The sequence below is a fragment of the Bufo bufo genome, chromosome 4, assembly GCF_905171765.1.
Source record: "Bufo bufo chromosome 4, aBufBuf1.1, whole genome shotgun sequence".
In the NCBI taxonomy this organism is placed as follows: domain Eukaryota; kingdom Metazoa; phylum Chordata; class Amphibia; order Anura; family Bufonidae; genus Bufo; species Bufo bufo.
Genome location: NC_053392.1, coordinates 3,329,825 through 3,345,235, shown reverse-complemented (window position 1 = coordinate 3,345,235; position 15,411 = coordinate 3,329,825). Strand labels below are relative to the sequence as shown.

General features: G+C 50.6%; 1 protein-coding gene and 1 long non-coding RNA gene across 2 annotated transcripts in view; one reads left to right on the top strand and one right to left on the bottom strand.

Moving 5' to 3' along the window:
- The window catches only part of LOC120998348 (zinc finger protein 501-like), a 308,112-nt gene that overhangs the window by 134,007 nt on the left and 158,694 nt on the right, over positions 1 to 15,411 (top strand). The window lies entirely within an intron of this gene.
- LOC120998411 lies at positions 7,300 to 7,695 on the bottom strand. Its single transcript, XR_005778355.1, has 3 exons — positions 7,585 to 7,695; positions 7,427 to 7,505; positions 7,300 to 7,332 (listed from the first exon to the last, which is right to left on the bottom strand). It is a non-coding gene; the product is annotated as an uncharacterized LOC120998411 (long non-coding RNA).

Sequence of the window (15,411 nt, the reverse complement as noted above, 5' to 3'; positions counted from 1 at the left end):
GTAGGAGTCGGAGTCGTTTCATTTTTTGCCGACTCCGACTCCAGGTACCCAAAATTGCGTCCGACTCTGACTCCTCGACTCCGACTCCACAGCCCTGGGAAGGAGGGATAAATAGCCTCACTAACAATCAAACCCAGTACACCTGAGGGAAGGTGGATCCAGCTCAAACCCAAAATCAAAACAAAACAGAGAAGTCAGACATGTGCAGTCAGACTGACAGACCTCCGCACAGTCACAGGGCAAGGCGTGACACTGAGTAAATGTTCATGCTAGGAGTTGTAGTTTCACAAAAGGCGGAGGTCACCATGCTGGACACCATGAGGACACCATGCTCTCTGCCTTCTGCTACATGGACTTTATCCACATACCGAGCAGCTCGCTATCTCGTCATTCACCGGAGATCCGGAGATAGCAGTCGGAGTTTAGCTATTTGTGGTGCAGTGAATGGAGGGTGGATGCACTTGCACATGGACCCCTCCCCGTTCTAGAGATAGGTGTAGGTTCCAGAGGTGGGACCCGAACCGGACATTGCTGGCATATCCTAGTGATGTTGCCACTAATGGCTGAGATGGGCCAACCCCTTTAATGAGAAAGAGGGAAGGCAAACAGCGAGACTCGGCGGCGTCCACCTGAAGAGGATGGTCCTGGAAGAATACAGTGAAGTCCTGGCATCTGACGGAGGAGTCCGAGATTTAACCTTAGTGTCTCCTGAAGGGTTTCCTTCTGCAATTAGTTGGTCAGCAGAACCAGATACCACAGTGCAGCACAATATACCGCCCCAGCAGAACCAGATACCACAGTGCAGCACAATATACCGCCCCAGCAGAACCAGACACCACAGTGCAGCACAATATACCGCCCCAGCAGAACCAGATACCACAGTGCAGCACAATATACTGCCCCAGCAGAACCAGATACCACAGTGCAGCACAATATACTGCCCCAGCAGAACCAGATACCACAGTGCAGCACAATATACCGCCCCAGCAGAACCAGATACCACAGTGCAGCACAATATACCGCCCCAGCAGAACCAGATACCACAGTGCAGCACAATATACTGCCCCAGCAGAACCAGATACCACAGTGCAGCACAATATACTGCCCCAGCAGAACGAGATACCACAGTGCAGCACAATATACCGCCCCAGCAGAACGAGATACCACAGTGCAGCACAATATACCGCCCCAGCAGAACCAGATACCACAGTGCAGCACAATATACCGCCCCAGCAGAACCAGATACCACAGTGCAGCACAATATACCGCCCCAGCAGAACCAGACACCACAGTGCAGCACAATATACCGCCCCAGCAGAACCAGATACCACAGTGCAGCACAATATACCGCCCCAGCAGAACCAGATACCACAGTGCAGCACAATATACCGCCCCAGCAGAACCAGATACCACAGTGCAGCACAATATACCGCCCCAGCAGAACCAGATACCACAGTGCAGCACAATATACTGCCCCAGCAGAACCAGATACCACAGTGCAGCACAATATACCGCCCCAGCAGAACGAGATACCACAGTGCAGCACAATATACCACCCCAGCAGAACCAGATACCACAGTGCAGCACAATATACCGCCCCAGCAGAACCAGATACCACAGTGCAGCACAATATACTGCCCCAGCAGAACCAGATACCACAGTGCAGCACAATATACCGCCCCAGCAGAACCAGATACCACAGTGCAGCACAATATACCGCCCCAGCAGAACCAGATACCACAGTGCAGCACAATATACCGCCCCAGCAGAACCAGATACCACAGTGCAGCACAATATACCGCCCCAGCAGAACCAGATACCACAGTGCAGCACAATATACTGCCCCAGCAGAACCAGATACCACAGTGCAGCACAATATACTGCCCCAGCAGAACCAGATACCACAGTGCAGCACAATATACCGCCCCAGCAGAACCAGATACCACAGTGCAGCACAATATACTGCCCCAGCAGAACCAGACACCACAGTGCAGCACAATATACTGCCACAGCAGAACCAGACACCACAGTGCCGCACAATATACCGCCCCAGCAGAACCAGATACCACAGTGCAGCACAATATACCGCCCCAGCAGAACCAGATACCACAGTGCAGCACAATATACCGCCCCAGCAGAACCAGATACCACAGTGCCGCACAATATACCGCCCCAGCAGAACCAGATACCACAGTGCAGCACAATATACCGCCCCAGCAGAACCAGATACCACAGTGCAGCACAATATACCGCCCCAGCAGAACCAGATACCACAGTGCAGCACAATATACCGCCCCAGCAGAACGAGATACCACAGTGCAGCACAATATACCGCCCCAGCAGAACCAGATACCACAGTGCAGCACAATATACCGCCCCAGCAGAACCAGATACCACAGTGCAGCACAATATACCGCCCCAGCAGAACCAGATACCACAGTGCAGCACAATATACTGCCCCAGCAGAACCAGATACCACAGTGCAGCACAATATACCGCCCCAGCAGAACCAGATACCACAGTGCAGCACAATATACCGCCCCAGCAGAACCAGATACCACAGTGCAGCACAATATACTGCCCCAGCAGAACCAGATACCACAGTGCGGCACAATATACCGCCCCAGCAGAACCAGATACCACAGTGCAGCACAATATACCGCCCCAGCAGAACCAGATACCACAGTGCAGCACAATATACTGCCCCAGCAGAACTAGATACCACAGTGCAGCACAATATACCGCCCCAGCAGAACCAGACACCACAGTGCAGCACAATATACCGCCCCAGCAGAACCAGATACCACAGTGCAGCACAATATACCGCCCCAGCAGAACCAAATACAACAGTGCAGCACAATATACTGCCCCAGCAGAACCAGATACCACAGTGCAGTACAATATACCGCCCCAGCAGAACCAGATACCACAGTGCAGCACAATATACCGCCCCAGCAGAACCAGATACCACAGTGCAGTACAATATACCGCCCCAGCAGAACCAGATACCACAGTGCAGCACAATATACCGCCCCAGCAGAACCAGATACCACAGTGCAGCACAATATACCGCCCCAGCAGAACCAGATACCACAGTGCAGCACAATATACCGCCCCAGCAGAACCAGATACCACAGTGCAGCACAATATACCGCCCCAGCAGAACCAGATACCACAGTGCAGCACAATATACCGCCCCAGCAGAACCAGATACCACAGTGCAGCACAATATACCGCCCCAGCAGAACCAGATACCACAGTGCAGCACAATATACCGCCCCAGCAGAACCAGATACCACAGTGCAGCACAGTATACCGCCCCAGCAGAACCAGATACCACAGTGCAGCACAATATACCGCCCCAGCAGAACCAGATACCACAGTGCAGCACAATATACCGCCCCAGCAGAACCAGATACCACAGTGCAGCACAGTATACCGCCCCAGCAGAACCAGATACCACAGTGCAGCACAATATACCGCCCCAGCAGTACCAGATACCACAGTGCAGTACAATATACCGCCCCAGCAGAACCAGATACCACAGTGCAGTACAGTATACCGCCCCAGCAGAACCAGATACCACAGTGCAGCACAATATACCGCCCCAGCAGTACCAGATACCACAGTGCAGTACAATATACCGCCCCAGCAGAACCAGATACCACAGTGCAGCACAATATACCGCCCCAGCAGAACCAGACACAACAGTGCAGCACAATATACTGCCCCAGCAGAACCAGATACCACAGTGCAGCACAATATACTGCCCCAGCAGAACCAGATACCACAGTGCAGCACAATATACCGCCCCAGCAGAACCAGATACCACAGTGCAGCACAATATACCGCCCCAGCAGAACCAGATACCACAGTGCAGCACAATATACCGCCCCAGCAGAACCAGATACCACAGTGCAGCACAATATACCGCCCCAGCAGAACCAGATACCACAGTGCAGCACAATATACCGCCCTAGCAGAACCAGATACCACAGTGCAGCACAGTATACTGCCCCAGCAGAACCAGATACCACAGTGCAGCACAATATACTGCCCCAGCAGAACCAGATACCACAGTGCAGCACAATATACTGCCCCAGCAGAACCAGATACCACAGTGCAGCACAATATACTGCCCCAGCAGAACCAGATACCACAGTGCAGCACAATATACTGCCCCAGCAGAACCAGATACCACAGTGCAGCACAATATACCGCCCCAGCAGAACCAGATACCACAGTGCAGCACAATACACCGCCCCAGCAGAACCAGATAACACAGTGCAGCACAATATACCGCCCCAGCAGAACCAGATACCACAGTGCAGCACAATATACCGCCCCAGCAGAACCAGATACCACAGTACAGCACAATATACTGCCCCAGCAGAACCAGACACCACAGTGCAGCACAATATACCGCCCCAGCAGAACCAGATACCACAGTGCTGCACAATATACCGCCCCTCAGAACCAGATACCACAGTGCAGCACAATATACCGCCCCAGCAGAACCAGATACCACAGTGCAGCACAATATACCGCCCCAGCAGAACCAGATACCACAGTGCAGTACAATATACCGCCCCAGCAGAACCAGATACCCCAGTGCAGCACAATATACTGCCCCAGCAGAACCAGATACCACAGTGCAGCACAATATACCGCCCCAGCAGAACCAGATACCACAGTGCAGCACAATATACCGCCCCAGCAGAACCAGATACCACAGTGCAGCACAATATACCGCCCCAGCAGAACCAGATACCACAGTGCAGCGCAATATACCGCCCCAGCAGAACCAGATACCACAGTACAGCACAATATACTGCCCCAGCAGAACCAGATACCACAGTGCAGCACAATATACTGCCCCAGCAGAACCAGATACCACAGTGCAGCACAATATACTGCCCCAGCAGAACCAGATACCACAGTGCAGCACAATATACCGCCCCAGCAGAACCAGATACCACAGTGCAGCACAATATACCGCCCCAGCAGAACCAGATACCACAGTGCAGCACAATATACTGCTGTCTATGCCTCAGTATGAAACTGTATCCTCATCCTGACAACGGCAATACAGCTGAATTCAGGATGGCCAGGTGCATGATGCTCATAGCATTAATTAAAGCGGCTCTGTGACCAGGATCACCCCTATTAAACCAGACATACCGCCTGGTAGGGCTCATCATACTGATTAAAACAGTACCTTTCTTTTGTCTGTATGATAAACAGCTGCAAAGATATCTGTGGTTTTATTCATATGCAAATGAGAAGTTGGAGCACCAGGAGGCGGGACAGAGCCCTTGGAGCACTGCTCTGTAACCCCCCTGTGCTCTGCACACTCCCCTCTCTCCCACATACCAGCCGGTAGGGTTGATCCTGGTGACAGAGCAGCTGAGGGCATCAGATACTTATGTACCTGGCTGGCAGCCAAAAGGAAGGGCCGGGCAGCCCTCTGGGCATTGGCCCACCAGGAGATATCCCTGTAGGGTGTGTGGCCAGTCCCCCCATGGAAGTGGATAGAAAAGTAACGATGTCCAGCTCTCAGGTCGGTAGGTCATCTGACCCGCTCAGCACGGATCCGGGTTGTATAAGACCAAGAAGGATCCAGCGAGTAAAACCAAGAAAATCTTTATTTCTGCCGTTAAAAAATACAAAAAAATATCCCTCTTGTAAAGATTTAACGCGTTTCAACCTATATGGGTCTTCATCATAGCTGCTATCTTGATCTATGATGAAGACTTGTATAGGTTGAAATGCGTCAGATGTTTTACAAGAGGGATATTTTTTGTATTTTTAACAGAAGAAATGAAGATTTTCTTGGTTTTACTCGCTGGATCCTTCTCGGTCTTATTGCGAGAAACTTCTGCCATAACAGAGCACGTCATTTAGATGCAGACGTGGAAGCCACATCACGGTCCACAAGATGCAGCTGCTGTCCTAGCAAACAGTCCTGGAAGGTCTGCCGCGCCGCCCCCACAAAGCTTGTTTTAGGGTCGGAAGAAAGGCTAGAATTTCATCATCAGGAGAACCTACAGTAAGATGTCCCAGACAGACAAGGATCCGGTCAGACTGCTGCCAGCTGTACCTGGCCAGAACTCAGCAGAGGATTTCTCTCAGGAACACATAAGGATGGCCTCTGACTTCCTAAATCATGGAGTAATCCCAATTCATTTTGAGATTCTAGTCACTTGGGCATCAATCTGAGGTGTTTTCCAGCTTCTCACTGCCTTAAGAGACTTAGTAGAGGCACCGGGGTGAAGGTGTTGGAGATATCGGAGATCAAGGGGGCATTGTGAGGTCAATAGGCAGATATGATCTCCTCCTTAATCATCGCTCTCGTACTGTCCAGGAAGGAGGGGATTCTTCAGTCCTCTCGTGAGAACACTGTAACCGGACCAGTAAAGCCGCTGTCTGGAGTTACACCTGTATTTGGCTGACTCTTTAGTAGAGCGCCATGTATACGACTCGCCAGACAAAAAGATCCTGGTGATGTCTAACGCTCCGCACTAATCAGATCATTTTTAGAAAGTATTTCTTGGGGGAAACAAAAAATCAGCACTTCTACTAGGATTTTGGGGTTTTGTTTTCCCAGCACTTACCACGTACTATGACTGATCAGATGGCGGTATTCTCCGGGCAATGTGATTACGACTCCACATTTATATAAGATTTTTATCTTTTACATAATAAAAACACTCTTACAATAATCTGTACAGAGCAATGTGACTGCAGGAACCCCGAGTATCTTCAGGTGCCCCCAAAACCTGATGCTAAGCCGAGTGTCCAGCCTGGACCATGAGAGGATGGAGAGAAGATCCTGGAGAGGATGTCTATGTGCAGTCACATCTTCCTCCGCTCCTGCACATAACACAGGGGTCACTGCCCGGAGTGCTCCTTTACTGGAGATCTAAGGTGGAGCCTCACCTGAAGAAACCTCCCAACTCCCTTCCTCCATTCATGATTCCATACCTGTGGTCACATGGACTGGAATGTCCTCCTCCACCTCACTCTTACACGGGGGATCGCCCATCATCCGCTCTTCTTCATCCTCCACTTTAATATCAGTCACATCTTCCCCCTGATTTGTCATCTGTAACAATTCAGGACAATACAGCAGACAGGTGGGAAATCTAACAGATCCACATAAGAGACCCCTACCATCTATGACCCCTCTATGACTGCAGGACCCCCTATATAGATGTGTATAGGGCTCAGCTCCATCTACCTGATGGTTCTCTGAGAGCTTCTCCTCTGGACAGTCCTGAGAATACAGAGGACGGGGATATCTCTCGGGGGGATTTCCTTCTATGAGTCCATCTGTAGGAAACACAGGGACAGGAGAGATTATTGCATATGATGATGAGATGACGGGAGTAGTATCCAGGTGACCCATGACAGCCCCCCTCCTTACCCTGCTGATCGCCCCATAAATCCGTCTCCTCTTCTTCTTCATCTTTAACCTCAGCCTTAATATCCATCAGATTTTCATCCTAAAGAAGAGAAATGTAAAATGGTCTTTGGTTCAATCACTTTCTGGTCAGATTCTGGGGAGACTTCAGCTCCATCTACCTGATGGTTCTCTGGGAGCTTCTCCTCTGGACAGTCCTGGCAATACAGAGGACGGGGACATCTCTCGGGGGGATTTCTCCTCCTGGAGTCAGAACCTATAGGAGATAACACACAGACTGTATTATATATGAGATGATGGGGAGTAGTATCAAGGGGACCTTTACATCTCTATCATCAGGAAGGTCTCCTCTCACCTGGTGATGTCAGAGGCTGGTGCTCCTCCATCATGGCCTCCTCATACAGATCCTGGTGTCCTTCTATATACTCCCACTCCTCCACAGAGAAATACACCGCCACATCCTGACACCTTACAGGAACCTGACAACACAATGACACCGTCATCACCCAGACCCCTCCAGTGCTGTTACTGGAGAACCTCCCAGTATTCCCAGCAGTGTCACCTCTCCAGTCAGCAGCTCCATCATCTTGTGGGTGAGTTCTAGGATCTTCTCCTCATGTATCAGGGGGGGAGGCTCTGTGATGGGGGTCCACCCTCCTGACTCCTGGATGATGGGAGTCCTCCCCGATCTCTTCTTCACTAGGGTGTAATCCTGTGGATGGAGAGAGACACTGACTCCAGATCTCCCCTCAGAATCCTTCCCTGGATCATGGCCCCATCTCCAGTAATCTAGTCCCTAGAAGCTGGAATATTCTTCCCCTCCAGACCTCTTACATCATCACATAACAGTGCATGATGACATACCAGGGGTGGGAGGGTGCCAAACACACACCACTAGTGCCGTCCACACACCGGATGACCTGTGGGTTTAGAGTAGGGCTGCACGATAAATCGAAAAAATAATCGAATCGCGATAATCGGCAAATGCGATAAGGCGATTTGGCCGACCCGAAAATGCTGCGATTATATATGAAGGGGCCCCGCGCACATAACTGGCTTTGTGTGTAAAGTATTTTACTAGTGTGTGAAACAATCTCTCTCCTATTGATAACATGGCCGCCTCTGTACTCACTGTCACTATGAATGCACTGCAGAGAGCTGGCCGGCGCGTGACTGACGTCACTTAGTAATGCTCCTCCCACTTCAGGAAGCAGGAGCGTTACTAAGTGACGTCAGTCACGCGCCGGCCGGCCCGTTCGCTGCAGTGCATTCATAGTGACAGTGAGTACAGAGGCGGCCATGTTATCAATAGGAGAGAGATTGTTTCACACACTAGTAAAATACTTTACACACAAAGCCAGTTATGTGCGCAGTTTAGGACACATGAGGGGACACATAGGGCCATGAGGGGGACCAGCATAAGATGCTATATGTCTTATGCTGGCCCCCCCTCATGGCCCTATGTGTCATAGCACACATCCCCCACAACAGCGTCCTCCACAGATCCCCCACAACACAGCGTCCTCCACAGATCCCCCACAACACAGCGTCCTCCACAGATCCCCCACAACACAGCGTCCTCCACAGATCCCCCACAACAGCGTCCTCCACAGATCCACCCCATAACAGCGTCCTCCACAGATCCACCCCATAACAGCGTCCTCCACAGATCCACCCCATAACAGCGTCCTCCACAGATCCACCCCATAACAGCGTCCTCCACAGATCCACCCCATAACAGCGTCCTCCACAGATCCACCCCATAACAGCGTCCTCCACAGATCCACCCCATAACAGCGTCCTCCACAGATCCACCCCATAACAGCGTCCTCCACAGATCCACCCCATAACAGCGTCCTCCACAGATCCACCCCATAACAGCGTCCTCCACAGATCCACCCCATAACAGCGTCCTCCACAGATCCACCCCATAACAGCGTCCTCCACAGATCCACCCCATAACAGCGTCCTCCACAGATCCACCCCATAACAGCGTCCTCCACAGATCCACCCCATAACAGCGTCCTCCACAGATCCACCCCATAACAGCGTCCTCCACAGATCCACCCCATAACAGCGTCCTCCACAGATCCACCCCATAACAGCGTCCTCCACAGATCCACCCCATAACAGCGTCCTCCACAGATCCACCCCATAACAGCGTCCTCCACAGATCCACCCCATAACAGCGTCCTCCACAGATCCACCCCATAACAGCGTCCTCCACAGATCCACCCCATAACAGCGTCCTCCACAGATCCCCCCCATAACAGCGTCCTCCACAGATCCCCCCCATAACAGCGTCCTCCACAGATCCCCCCATAACAGTGTCCTCCACAGATCCCCCCCATAACAGTGCCATCCACAGATCCCCTATAACTATGTCATACCCAGCCGCGTCAGCGGCTCATATGGGAAAATCCAAGCAAATAGACGTCTAGCACAATTCCCTTAAAATATTGCATTGCATATCGTTTTCGCAATTTTTAGGGCCCTAATCGCAATCGCACAAAATTCCCATATCGAGCAGCCCTAGTATAGAGGTATGTTTGGTGCACACACCTATAGCTATGGCATAAGGGTTTCTTTTTGTTGCCCCTAACTCTTTATTCTCAGATGTTTTCCCTTAGCCATCAGGTCCCCTGATAAGTCCATTTAGCATGGCTGTATTTATAACGTAAGGGCATGTGCCTAGGAGGCACCAGGATGGGAGGATTGGCACTTTCCAGTAAAGGTTAATTTATCTCCTGCTCTGCGCCTAGAAAGTAGAGTACTTGGCCGAGATAGATCTTTCCAAACACTTCTGTTGTGGGGTACTATCACAGATCGTCTCTGTATCCCTAGGCCCATAATGGTTACTCTCCAAGTGTGGGCTACTGAGGAGGTGACAAAATGGTCTCCACAAACCCTAATACAGCTTAAACCCCTTTTTATACAACTCCACAATTCTCAGATCTGGAAGCAGTATGGAATGACTGCACTGACGGATATTATAGATGGCGGTACTCTGTGCTCTTTTCAATACTGGCAATCCATTTTTAATTTCCTGGACAACTCACTTTATAACTATTACCAGCTGAAGCTTTTAGAGCATAATTTGGAGGCTTAGCCTCCCGCCCCACTATATATTGATAGCCTAATGAAGCCACTTGACTCTGAGCTTTTTTTCCATACGAGATAAAGTGGAGGGGGGGGGGGGGGGCCCTTCCTGACTTGGATGATGATAAGGGTCTCCTCAGCCTCCCCCTCTTACTTAGTGCAGAGACAAGCTCTAGTGCAGTTTATTCATACAATATATTCTACTCCGAACAGACTTTGTGGATGGGAGCCTTCCCTTCGGTGGAATGTCCCAGGTTCGGAGGGAACGATACTTCATATGTTCTGGGACTTTAGAGATTCACAGATCTATTGGTGGGGTTTATACAGACTTACTTGCATAGACTTACTTGTATATACCAAAAATACTGCCCCCTACAGTCTGTCTTTTTGGATTGGTAGATGAACGCTCTCTCAGCTTTGCGCGCACTCTTTAAGTTACTACATCACTATGCTAAAAAAAAAAACAGAGACCCAGTGAATCTGCCTGGATTGGGGGCTGACACGGTGCTCCCACTTCATAAGCCGACTTATCTATTGTGGACGCCCTGACAAATTTGCTAAAACCTGGGGCCCTTGGTTACTGAACTCTGGTACTAGCCTGGGGACCCCGACTTCTCAAGTTTCTCTCTCTCCTCTTGATCTAAACGGTTGCCCTACCCCTGCCCCTCCCAACGTTCCCTTTTGCACACCCCTTTTTTTTCCTTTCACGTTAGGGCTCTTTCACACCTGCGTTCTTTTCTTCCGGCATAGAGTTCCGTCGTCGGGGCTCTATGCCGGAAGAATCCTGATCAGGATTATCCTAATGCATTCTGAATGGAGAGAAATCCGTTCAGGATGCATCAGGATGTCTTCAGTTCCGGAACGGAACGTTTTTTGGCCGGAGAAAATACCGCAGCATGCTGCGCTTTTTGCTCCGGCCAAAAATCCTGAAGACTTGCCGCAAGACCGGATCCGGAATTCATGCCCATTGAAAGGCATTGATCCGGATCCGGCCTTAAGCTAAACGTCATTTCAGCGCATTGCCGGACCCGACGTTTAGCTTTTTCTGAATGGTTACCATGGCTGCCAGGACGCTAAAGTCCTGGCAGGCATGGTAAAGTGTAGCGGGGAGCAGCATACTTACCGTCCGTGCGGCTCCCGGGGCGCTCCAGAGTGACGTCAGGGCGCCCCAAGCGCATGGATCATGTGATCGCATGGCACGTCATCCATGCGCATGGGGCGCTCTGACGTCATTCTGGAGCGCCCCGGGAGCCGCACGGACTGTAAGTATACCGCTCCCCCCTCCTACTATGGCAACCAGGACTTTAATAGCGTCCTGGGTGCCATAGTAACACTGAAAGCATTTTGAAGACGGCATTTTGAAGTTGTTGCTGTATTCATGCATTTCTCCCAGTGTGCTCCGTTCACTGTTGCAATCTGCTTTTGATCTGTACGCTTTATGGTGTTTTTGATTTTCTTGAATAAATGTTATATAAAAAAAATTAAATTCTGCTTTCTGATGGGTATCTGAATGTCCAGTGGCAGCAGGAGCGGAGATAGGCCAGGCACTAACAGCACGCAGGAGGCTGCACCGCTCTCTAAAGCCAACAGGGAGCCTCGCAGTTCCCCCTCTGTTCAGCCGATAACTGTTTATCTGTGTGATAATGACTTCGGAGATCCTGCTGAACAGAGGTCCATCTGAGGAGAGTTCCTGACCTCTGAACCTCGAGCTTCTGCTGTACAGAGGTCCGTCTGAGGAGAGTTCCTGACCTCTGAATCTTGAGCTTCTGCTGAACAGAGGTCCATCTGAAGAGAGGTCCTGACCTCTGAACCTCGAGCTTCCAATGTACAGACGTCTGTCTGAGGAGAGTTCCTGACCTCTGAACCTTGAGCTTCTGCTCAACAGAATGCCATCTGAGGAGAGTTCCTGATCTCTAAACCTCGGGTTTCCGCTGAACAGAGGTCCATCCGAGGAGAGTTCCTGGCCTCTGAACCTCGAGCTTCCAATGTAGAGACGTCCATCTGGGGAGAGTTACTGACCTCTGAACCTCAGGCTCTTGCTGAACAGAGGTCCATCTGAAGAGAGTTCCTGACCTCTGAACCTCGAGCTTCCAATGTACAGATGTCTGTCTGAGGAGAGTTCCTGACCTCTGAACCTTGAGCTTCTGCTCAACAGAGTGCCATCTGAGGAAACTTTCTGATCTCTGAACCTCGGGTTTCTGCTGAACAGAGGTCCATCTGAGGAGAGTTCCTGGCCTCTGAACCTTGAGCTTCCAATGTAGAGATGTCCATCTGGGGAGAGTTACTGACCTCTAAACCTCAGGCTCCTGCTGAACAGAGGTCCATCTGAAGAGAGTTCCTGACCTCTGAACCTCGAGCTTCCAATGTACAGACGTCTGTCTGAGGAGAGTTCCTGACCTCTGAACCTTGAGCTTCTGCTCAACAGAGTGCCATCTGAGGAGAGTTCCTGATCTCTGAACCTCGGGCTTCTGCTGAACAGAGGTGCATCTGAGGAGAGTTCCTGGCTACCTCAGGCCTCTGCTGAACAGAGTTCTAAAGAGAGTTCCTGACCTCTGAACCTCGAGCTTCCAATGTACAGAGGTCTGTCTGAGGAGAGTTCCTGACCTTTGAACCTCGAGCTTCCAATATACAGAGGTCCATCTGAGGAGAGTTCCTGACCTCTGAACCTCGAGCTTCTGCTCAACAGAGGGCCATCTGAGGAGAGTTCCTGACCTCTCAACCTCGGGCTTCTGCTGTACAGAGGTCCATCTGAGGAGAGTTCCTGACCTCTAAACCCAAGGTTCCAATGTACAGAGGTCTGTCTGAGGAGAGTTCCTGACTTCTGAACCTCGGTGTCATGCCCTGCTCAGGCTATGTGCGGAGGTCTTCCAGATTAGCATCACGTGTGTAGCCTTTTGTTTTGGAGTTGAGCTAGATACGCCTCCCTTCAGGTGCACTGGGTGGGGTCGTTGGTTTAAGTTTAAATTACACCCACTCCCAGTGTCCTGTGCGGGTTATAGCTTCTGTCTGGCTCTGTGAAAGGAAGGAAGGAAGGAAGGAAGGAAGGATTTGCTGTTCCTGCTCAGAAAAGATAAGTTGGTTTTGTTTTCTTGTGGTTGGCTGTCTAGGCTGTTAGAGAGACGACTGCCCCCTCCAGGTTCTGAGGGAGCAGGCTGCCTCTATCCCCCTTTCACCATCTTAGGGATTTTAGGGAATTTTCAGCCTAGGCACGAGGACACGTTATTCCCACCTTCAGGGTCTGAACGTGGGCATAGAAGTATAGGGAGAGCTGGTAGGGATTTGTCAGGAGGTGACCTTGAACCCCAGCTTCTCGCCCAGACACTTGTTTGTTTATTTTTCTGTGTATCTGGTATCCTGTCCGCCGTGACACTCGGGCTTCTGCTGTACAGAGGTCCGTCTAAGGAGAGTTCCTGACCTCTGAACCTCAAGCTTCTGCTGTACAGAGGCCGGTCTGAGGAGAGTTCCTGGCCTCTGAACCTCAGGCTTCTGCTGAACAGAGGTCTGTATGATGAGAGTTCCTGACCTCTGAACCTCGATCTTCTGCTGTACAGACGTCCGTCTGAGGAGAGTTCCTGACCTCTGAACCTCGATCTTCTTCTGTACAGAGGTCCATCTGAGAAGAGTTCCTAACCTCTGAACCTCGATCTTCTGCTGTACAGAGGGCCATCTGAGGAGAGTTCCTGACCTTTAAACCTTGAGCTTCCAATGTACAGACGTCCATCTGAGGAGAGTTCCTGACCTCTGAACCTCGAGCTTCTGCTGAACAGAGGTCCACCTGAGGAGAGTTCCTGGCCTCTGAACCTCAGGCTTCTCCTGAACAGAGGTCTGTCTGAGGAGAGTTCCTGACCTCTGAACCTCGATCTTCTGCTGTACAGTCGTGGCCAAAAGTTTTGAGAATTAGATAAATATTGGAAATTGGAAAAGTTGCTGCTTAAAGGGTTTCTGTCACCCCGCAAAACTCTTTTTTTTTTTTTTTGGATAGTTAGATTCCTCATAGTGCGATATAGCAGAATATAATGCTCTTACTTACTTTCATGCGGCCGATTCTTTATAAAACGAACTTTTATAATATGTAAATGAGGGCTCTACCAGCAAGTAGGGCGTCTACTTGCTGGTAGCTGCTGCAGAAATCCGCCCCCTCACCGTGTTGATTGACAGGGCCAGCCGTGATCTCCTCCTCCGGCCGGCCCTGTCAGTAATTCAAAAATCGCGCGCCTCGCGTCATTCGGCGCAGGCGCTCTGAGATGAGGAGGCTCGTATCCTCAGCACTCCCTCAGTGCGCCTGCGCCGATGACATCACCGAAAGAGAAGACGTCATCGGCGCAGGCGCACTGAGGGAGTGCTGAGGATACGAGCCTCCTCATCTCAGAGCGCCTGCGCCGAATGACGCGAGGCGCGCGATTTTTGAATTACTGACAGGGCCGGCCGGAGGAGGAGATCCCGGCTGGCCCTGTCAATCAACACGGCGAGGGGGCGGATTTCTGCAGCAGCTACCAGCAAGTAGACGCCCTACTTGCTGGTAGTACCCTCCTTTACATATTATAAAAGTTCGTTTTATAAAGAATCGGCCGCATGAAAGTAAGTAAGAGCATTATATTCTGCTATATCGCACTATGAGGAATCTAACTATCCAAAAAAAAAAAAATGAGTTTTGCGGGGTGACAGAAACCCTTTAAGTTTTTATAATAGCAATTTGCATCTACTCCAGAATGTTATGAAGAGTGATCAGATGAATTGCATAGTCCTTCTTTGCCATGAAAATTAACTTAATCCCCAAAAAAACCTTTCCACTGCATTTCATTGCTGTCATTAAAGGACCTGCTGAGATCATTTCAGTAATCGTCTTGTTAACTCAGGTGAGAATGTTGACGAGCACAAGGCTGGAGATC